Raw genomic sequence first — 9,926 nt, 5'->3', positions numbered from 1 at the left:
GTGCACCCCGAGTAGGCACCGATCTCAAAAATTTGTCTGGGACCGCTAAAATGGGGCCAGAATCGTGTAGTGTACACCTGGCTTATGGGGCGGCAGGTTAGAGCGTTGTGCCAGTAACGGAAAGGTTGCTGGATCAAATCCCTTAGCTGAAATACATCCACAGGTACACCTCCAATTGACTCAAATGATGTCAATTAACCTATCAGAAGCTTCTAAAGCCATGACATAATTTTCTGGAATTTTCCAAGCTTTTTAAAGGCACAGTCAACTTAGTGTATGTAAACCTCTGACCCACTGGAATTGTGATACAGTGAATTATAAATGAAATAATCTGTCTTTATACAATTGTTGGAAAAATGACTTGTGTCATGCACAAAGTAGATATCCTAACCGACTTGCCAAAATGATAGTTTGTGAACAAGACATTTGTGGAGTGGTTGAAAAACGAGTTTTAATGACTCCAACCTAAGTGTATGTATCTTTTACTCTACGCTTCTGGTTCTCAAGTGAAATAGGGCAAATGTGAAAAAGTAGCTGATCATAAAAATGCATACTAAACATTATAGGCATGGCCTACATTTATGTGTACATGTCCATGTAGCCTCATACAATGCGATGTGTGATTATTAGGCCCTAGCAGTATGTTTGTGAACAAGGCTGAAGAAAGATGGAGCTCCTCGTTGAAGTCATACTTTAAGGTCCAGTGCAGTCAAAATATATATCTTTTTTCCTGTGTTTTGTGTCATATTGGACAACAAGCTGATGAAACTAACGCTATAAACGTGTGAAATGTGATCAGTGTCATTTCTTGATAGTTGCTGGTTTAAAATACAATCTACACAGGACCTTCTAATCAGCCTGTTTGCTTGGGCGGGAGTTTCAGCTTGCCTGGTGACATGACCAGGCGCTAAATTAGTTCATAAACCAATAACAAAGAGAGTTCCAAACCTCTCTGCTAGTAAACAGGCAGTTTTAAGTCGTTTTCTACCCCCTCAGACAACTGACTCCCAGCTAGTGTTTGTAGGCCATAGGTATAAATAAACCTTGAGTCTAAGCAAAAGTTTGCGAGTATAGTCCTCTCGCTAATCTCTGGAAGTCATCCTCTCTGTTTCGTCCGCAACATGTAACACCGGAGAACTCCCCAATCGAATTGGTAGGGGCGAGGAGGTGGTTTGGGATTCACCGAATGATGACTTGCCTTCTTCCTGACACACCCACCTCCTATTTAATCAAACCAAGTGTCAAGGCGTGACCAGAGTGGAGCCACAGCTTATGCAAAAACATGGGACCTTGTGGGTAACAAAGTGTACTTCTAAGTGCCCTTCTAGGTGTCCTTAGAAGTGATAAGTGGTCACAGTAGCTCTATGGTAAATATGTAACCTATTAACATTAAGCCCTTTGTCTTCAAACCCACAGCTACTAATTGGTTATCTAGAACTGTGAATCTTGAAATGAGTCAATAGACTGATGGATACAGTATATAGGCCAACTGGCCATGGTGTTGAACTGGACCAGTCTCCTGAATTATTTTGTGGGTATACTTGCCCAATGTAGCTCTACGTAGGATTATGTAACCCTTTGGAGAAGATGATCAACCAGAACCCAGAGGTGGTATATATAAATGCCGTTGGCATAAGGTCAACAGCCTGTTATTCTGTTTTGATATGAAAGCATGGATTCGAGAACTGCCTGCCAACCTCCATCTCCTATTAAAAATATATCAGTTGATGGTGATGAGCAGCTAACATTTTTAGGTCAACACAGCGAACACTCTGTTATTAATTAGACTAGCTACATGTCTGTCTGTCTGCCTGCCTGCCACACCATCGGCTCAAGACGGCTGTTTGAAAACAAAGTATCTTTCCTCTCCTGTTTCTCTCTCTCCTGATGATGAAGTCTACCTTTTAGCTGACATCCTGCTTTGATGCAGCCATCACTTCTTTTCAGAGAGCACTTCTTCTGAACGGAACGCTCCCCACTTTCTCTCTCTCTCTCTCTCTGTCTCTCTCTCTCTCTCTCTATCTCTCTCTCTCTCTCTCTCTCACCTTCCTCTAGCTTCTCTCTCCCCCTCTCTCTTTCTCTTCCTCTCACCTCTCTCTTTCTCATCCTCTCTCTCAGTGTCTGCTGATGTCTGGAGAGCGAAGGCCCTGATCAACATGAAAAATATAATCCTGTCTTTAGGAAAGCGAAGGCATCCCTGCCATATGTTGTGATTGAAAATGCCATAACACAAACTCTCCTCAAATGTCAAAAAAATATATCGTTTTTTTTTGTGTTTTTATCACAACAGTGGTATGGAAATGTTATGAAAGGTGTCAGTTCTTTACAAGTAGATGGGAACAATGGATGGGTGGTGTGTGTGTGTGTGTGTGTGTGTGTGTGTGTGTGTGTGTGTGTGTGTGTGTGTGTGTGTGTGTGTGTGTGTGTGTGTGTGTGTGTGTGTGTGTGTGTGTGTGTGTGTGTGTGTGTACGTGTGTGTGTGTGTGTACGTGTGCACACGTTTATGAGTGTATATGTGTGTGTGCAGTGGGACCTGGGCACTCTAAACACACCACCTCCACCTCATTGATTAAGACCCTGTTGCCATGAAAAATAATGGCCATCGTGTCAACAAAGCGCCTAATGCCGGTGCCGGTGGGGACTGGGGAGACAGGTCCTACAAAGGGCCTAATGCCGGTGCCGGTGGGGACTGGGGAGACAGGTCCTACAAAAGGAGGGAGGGGAAATGGTTCTCTGTTTGGTCCTGTTGTTCAGCGAGGCCCAGTGCTTTAGAGATGTCACGTTAGTGATTGTAAAGTGGCCACGGGAGGGAGGTCACCCAGCCTCCAGCATTAATAGGCTACTAAGACCCAATTAAGGGCCGTCGTAGGTCTCGCTTTACCCTCCCTCCCCAGTGCCTGCTTGGGGCTTCATTAAAGCGAAGATGCAGGGGATTGATCTCCAAGGACACCTTGGACACAGAAAAACAGCCCTTATGTTATGTATGCACACACATAAACACACAAACGTGTGTGTGTGTGTGCGTGTGTGTGTGTGTGTGTTTAGTATGGCCAACATGATTGCATCAGCAGCACTGTGAGTGGAAAAAGAGCAGTGGGGCCATTCTGCCAACCTCACCTGCAAGCACAGACATGAACCCACTAATCATACAAACACACGGAAGAGAATGATGCAACAAAACTAGACTTCATTGAGTAAAATATTTAAGGAAGACTGTGCAAGGCAATTTGCATTATCATGATGATGAGGTCAGTGACCCTTGCTTCTTGAAAGTTCAATATCTTTAACCCTTGACTGCTGACATGCAAAACATTTTGGGACTTTCCCTTTAAGTGCTCGCTAATAGCACCATTAGTTAAACATGTTGGATGAAAAAAGAAAACCCCTCTTAAGGGACCAGATTACAGTTTAAAAGTCACAAAACACTGTTGATGCTAAACAACTGTGTTGTGTCCCGAGCCAAGATCCCCACTCCACAAGCAAAGAGGTTTATGGGAGGCCCATCCCGCTTGCCAAGACCAACCACTTCCAGCTCTGTCACAAACAAAGACAGCGGGAGAGAAGAAAGAGACAAGAAAGAGAGAGGCAGAGAGAGAGAGAGACAGAGAGACAGAGAGAGAGAGAGAGAGGAGAGACAGTGAGAGTGAGAGAGAGAGAGACAGGATAGAGAGTGAGAGAGAGAGAGACAGGAGAGAGAGAGAGAGAGAGAGAGAGAGACAGGAGAGAGAGAGAGAGAGAGACAGGAGAGAGAGAGAGACAGGAGAGAGAGAGAGACAGGAGAGAGAGAGAGAGAGAGAGAGAGAGATGGTGACTGGCACATTTGTCCCTGTTTCTCCCTTGGCAGGAACTAAACAAAGCTTAATGAAGAGGGCCTGAAGACATGCCTGGAGGTAGAATAGCACTAGGCTAGCACAGAAGCGTGCTGCTCTAGCTAGCAATTTATAAATGTGTCCCAAATGGCACTCTATTTCCTGCACCACCTTTGACCAGAGAACTATGGGCTCTGGTCAAAAGCATTTGGGATGCAGGCTAAATATTTGACCAGGGCTGAGGGACACTAGCCAGTCACTAGCTGCTAGCTGGGCAATAGCTAGGCTCTGGTAATGTTTTTTTTATGTTTTTTTTTAACCTTTATTTAACTAGGCAAGTCAGTTAAGGACAAATTCTTATTTACAATGGCAGCCTACCGGGGAACAGTGGGTTAACTGCCTTGTTCAGGGGCATAACGACAGATTTTTACCTTGTCAGCTCAGGGATTCAATCCAGCAACCTTTCGGTTACTCTAACCACTAGACTACCTGCCGCCCAAAACGTGCTTTTAATTGGGGCCCAGCCTCCACTAGTGGGCCAGGTTTGCCACCACATGTTCAGGGTTGTGTGTGGACCTCTCAGTGACTACTAAATGGGATTGATGGTCCTGCGCAACGCTGAAATATGTCCCCCTGATAGTTAAAAGGGATGAGTTAGAGGCATCTGCACAGATGTGGCCACTGTCTCTCCCGGTGCCTGTCCCTGTTTGTTGTCTTATTTAGGTGTGATCCCCTCTGTCTCTGGCTGACAAAGGTTCGGCCATCCAATAAATATCTGGAAGTACTCGTGCAACTTTATTTATAGAGTTTATCATCTGTTAGTGTGCTTGTAATCATTTTTAGTTCCTATTCTTTGTGTAGCAAAGAGATGTCTAGAAGCCCAGAGGGATCATTAACACATCACAAGCTGGGATGAATTCTGCATGTGTGGAATGGGATTAAAGGGTGACAGGTTTTTTTGTGTGTGTGCCTGTGTGCTTGCGCAAGTGTTTGTGTGTGTGTGTGTTTGTTCGAAAGTATGTGCGTGTACAGATGTGGGATCTTAATTTGATCACTCTTTTGATGCTGAGAATTGTCCTTCACAGCAGGAAATGCCATTTAGTAGTGCATTCAAGGTTTAAAAAGTCTTCTAAAAGTTTGCAATTTCCACTTTAAAAAGTCAGACTTGATTTGCCCTAACGAAAAGTGCATCAACCCCTACAATAATTTTTTTTTTTTTTAAGAATTATGATCCACATAATAATTCACATTTTCTGTTGCTGCAGGATTATTTTCCTGATGTAGTAAACTGGCTCAAACTTAGATCAAACTTAGATCCTTCTGTGTGTGTGTGCATGTGCGTGTGCTTCTGTGTGTGTGTGTATGTGTGTGTGCATGTGTGTGCTTCTGTGTGTGTGTGTGTGTGCTTGTGTGAGGGGTGTCAGGGCAGGGGGCTCTATAGCGCCCGTGGAGAGTGCTCCCTCCAGGGCAGTCTGCAGGCGAGCTTCAGGACAACAGCAACAACCTATCACCGCCCCGCCGAGACACAGGCAGCCACCACTACGCTAAGAGGACTGCTGATGTTAAATTTATAGCCCTCCATTAAAAGTTAAACCTCTATCTGATAACCAGACACAATTAAGAGGATGTTCACGTCCCTATATACTTTGACAGGCATCTCTTAAATCTCTATATCTCTGGATCCATATGGGATGGCCACAGGAAGCCAGTAAGTGTAGCCTAGTCAAGGAGAATAAATGCTAACACAAGTAGAGGGAGAACAATGATAGGACAACATCTATCTAGAGAGAAGTTAACTTCCCCTCTCTGTTCTATCTCTGTTCACTATTCTGAGTATATCAACATGGGATGGACAGAGACCACTAAGAGTAGTCAAGGAGAAGAAATGCAAACAAGTACAGGGGGCACAATATCAAGAGGAGAGAGGACAAGAGAGGAGAATATCTATCCATTCCATTGCTCTCCTTCTATCTATTTCAATTAGCATCTCTTATATATTTCCCCATGTGGGATGAATGAAGAAGAAGCTACGCAGCCAGAGTAGTTAAGAGGACGAAGCGCAAACGCAGAGGGAACTCGAAGTAGCATTAGAGCTGGAGCTGTCTAGGCAAATGCCTTTTAAAAACAGTAGGATGTCACTAATGACATTAGCCACACAACAACAAATGCATGGTGTACACACACTGCCATCAGTCCCACTGAGGCTGAACGTCTGAGGAAATAGTATGTGAATGTTGGGGTGGGCAGGGGTGGGCAGGGCGGCTTGATTAGACAGCACTTTATCCTGTGTGGCAGCAACATTAAAAAATCAACTTCATTACAAGGCTTGTCGCCTGTTTAGTAGCGGTGTCTGTGTCAGACTGGCGCTAAAATGGAAAGACGCGAGTCACAAATAATCATGAGCAAAGCCTCGTGGATGATGAATTTATAAGTAAACTACCACACATGCAGATGTAGGATCTTAATTTGAGCCAGTTTGCGACAGCAGGAAAATAATCCTGCAGCAACAGAACATGTGAATTATTATGTGAATTATAAATAATGGACCATTTTTGTAGGGGTGATACATTTTTTGTTAGGTTAAATCAAGCCTGACATTTTAAAGTGGAAATTACAAACTTTAGAAGCTTTTTTAAACCTTGAATGCACTAGAAGTTTGCATTTCCTGAAAATTCTCAGCAACAAAAGAGTGATCAAATTCAGATCCTACATCTGTACATGTGCATACACACGCACGCACGCACGCAAACACACACACACACACACACACACACACACACACACACACACACACACACACACACACACACACACACACACACACATACACACACACACACACACACACACACACACACACACACACACACACACACACACACACACACACACACACCTCTAAGGAGACAGACACAAGGCTGCAGTTCCATCCGCAGAGGGCAAATACAACACACGTTTACCATCAGAGCGTTCACACACACACACACTACGCATTCGTGAGGAATAGCATATCATTTAAAATTCATATTATGAATTTGTAATATTTTTTAGGCCTGAACTGAGGAAGAGGAATACATACCCTCTGTGTGTAATTAACATTTCTCTCTTTTCTCTCTTCCTCTCTCCACTGGTTCGCTCCGGCTGTGCCACTAGGTCACACTGTTTATGTGTGTGTGTGCAGTGTGTGTGTCCATGTACAGTATGTATGTCAGTGTTTGTACTATATGTTTATACCCAAAATATGTTTGTGTGTGGGTGTGTATGTGTGTGTGTGTGTGTGTGTGTGTGTGTGTCTGTGTGTCTGTGTGTGTGTGTTCTAGATGTGTGTACGCCTGTGTCCCTTCTTTCCCCCCAGGATGTCCCTTCACCATCCTCTTAATGAAGTCCCAGGGAAAGAAGGGAGGAGAGGAAGAGAAGAGGAGGAGAGGAAGAAGCCTGGTTGTTTTTCTCCTGGTCCTCGTTTGGGCCAGAGCCTTAATTGGGGGCCTGAGTATCCAATTAACGTCGAGGCAGAGCCCAGGCACATGTGGCTAGCATATGGTGGCTAAACTAATACTGCTTGGAGGTCCACTGTCCAGGGGGTTGGTTGGTTGGTCTGGGACAGAGGTCCCAAATGGCAACCTATTTCCAACATAATGCAACACTTTTGACAAGAAGCGCATAGGCCCTGGTAAAAAGTAGTGCACTATGTAGGGAATATGTGCCATTTGGGACACAGATATAGACCCTCCAGAGAGACTCAGAGGGTCCATCGTTTAGCCAGAGAGGCCAGGGGACACTCATTACTGTGGGACACTGATCATTTCAGCGCTTCTCTGCTCGCTGTCCACTATTCCCTTTTCCCCTGACCATTCATTCACACCAGAGGGAGAACAACACAGGGTTGTTTATCAAAGAAAATGGGAGGTGTTCCTATCCGCACTTAAACAGTGCCTGATGTCCTTTTCGTGGACTTGCATGTAGGTCAGAGACTAGCATGCTGATGTGTGTGTAGGACGAGGACAGGGAGGACAGGCGAGGAGGGGAGAGGGGGGCGAGAATCGCAGTGTAATGCCAGAGGGACAGAGGAGTCCCTCAATCCCTACTTCATTAAAACCACATTTAAAAGTGAGGTCATTTATCTCTTTCCCTCCGAAGCCATAAACACAAATATTGTAGGTTCACCCCCCCCCCCCCCCTTATTTATATATTATTATTTCTCTCCTCTCTAAACTACAGCGTAGAACATTGCAGATAAAAGGTGGGCACTGGCGATATGCTGTTTAAAATGTGAATGTTGGGGAAGCATAAGTTTAGAGGTAGTTTTCACTGAAGGGGATGCAGCTTGGATTGCAGAGGCTGGTGCATATTGGTGTGTTTTTTTTTTCAAGAGATAGCTGGGAAGAGAGAGAGAGAGATACAGAGGGAGAGAGACCGCAAGAGAGAGAGAAAGCAAGATATATATAAGATGTATATATATATATATATACAGTGGGGCAAAAAACGATTTAGTCAGCCACCAATTGTGCAAGTTCTCCCACTTAAAAAGATGAGAGAGGCCTGTAATTTTCATCATAGGTACACTTCAACTATGACAGACAAAATGAGAAAAAAAATCACATTGTAGGATTTTTAATGAATTTATTAGCGAATTATGGTGGAAAATAAGTATTTGGTCAATAACAAAAGTTTATCTCAATACTTTGTTTTATACCCTTTGTTGGCAATGACAGAGGTCAAACAATTTCTGTAAGTCTTCACAAGGTTTTCACACACTGTTGCTGATATTTTGGCCCATTCCTCCATGCAAATCTCCTCTAGAGTAGTGATGTTTTGGGGCTGTTGCTGGGCAACACGGACTTTCAACTCCCTCCAAAGATTTTCTATGGGGTTGAGATCTGGAGACTGGCTAGGCCACTCCAGGACCTTGAAATGCTTCTTACGAAGCCACTCCTTCATTGCCCGGGCGGTGTGTTTGGGATCATTGTCATGCTGAAAGACCCAGCCACGTTTCATCTTCAATGCTCTTTCTGATGGAGGGAGGTTTTCACTCAAAATCTCACGATACATGGCCCCATTCATTCTTTCCTTTACACGGATCAGTCGTCCTGGTCCCTTTGCAGAAAAAAACTCAAAGCATGATGTTTCCACCCCCATGCTTCACAGTAGGTATGGTGTTCTTTGGATGCAACTCAGCATTCTTTGTCCTCCAAACACGACGAGTTGAGTTTTTAGCAAAAAGTTCTATTTTGGTTTCATCTGACCATAGGACATTCTCCCAATCTTCTTCTGGATCATCCAAATGCTCTCTAGCAAACTTCAGACGGGCCTGGACATGTACTGGCTTACACAGGGGGACACGTCTGGCACTGCAGGATTTGAGCTTAAGTCCCTAGCGGCGTAGTGTGTTACTGATGGTAGGCTTTGTTACTTTGGTCCCAGCTCTCTGCAGGTCATTCACTAGGTCCCCCCGTGTGGTTCTGAGATTTTTGCTCACCGTTCTTGTGATCATTTTGACCCCACGGGGTGAGATCTTGCGTGGAGCCCCAGATCGAGGGAGATTATCAGTGGTCTTGTATGTCTTCCATTTCCTAATAATTGCTCCCACAGTTGATTTCTTCAAACCAAGCTGCTTACCTATTGCAGATTCAGTCTTCCCAGCCTGGTGCAGGTCTACAATTTTGTTTCTGGTGTCCTTTGACAGCTCTTTGGTCTTGGCCATAGTGAAGTTTGGAGTGTGACTGTTTGAGGTTGTGGACAGGTGTCTTTTATACTGATAACAAGTTCAAACAGGTGCCATTAATACAGGTAACGAGTGGAGGACAGAGGAGCCGTTTAAAAAAGAAGTTACAGGTCTGTGAGAGCCAGAAATCTTGCTTGTTTGTAGGTGAACAAATACTTATTTTCCACCATAATTTGCAAATAAATTCATTAAAAATCCTACAATGTGATTTTGTTTTCTCATTTTGTCTGAGAGAAAGAAAGAGAGAGAGAGAGAGACAGAGAGAGAGAGAGACAAAGAGAGAGAGAGGGAGAGAGAGAGACAGACAGACAAAGAGAGAGAGAGAGAGAGAGAGAGAGAGAGAGAGAGAGAGAGAGAGAGACAGAGAGAGAGCGAGAGACAAAGAGAGAGAGAGA

The sequence above is a fragment of the Oncorhynchus kisutch genome, linkage group LG7, assembly GCF_002021735.2.
Source record: "Oncorhynchus kisutch isolate 150728-3 linkage group LG7, Okis_V2, whole genome shotgun sequence".
NCBI classification, from domain to species: Eukaryota; Metazoa; Chordata; class Actinopteri; order Salmoniformes; family Salmonidae; genus Oncorhynchus; species Oncorhynchus kisutch.
This window is presented reverse-complemented; position numbering follows the sequence as displayed.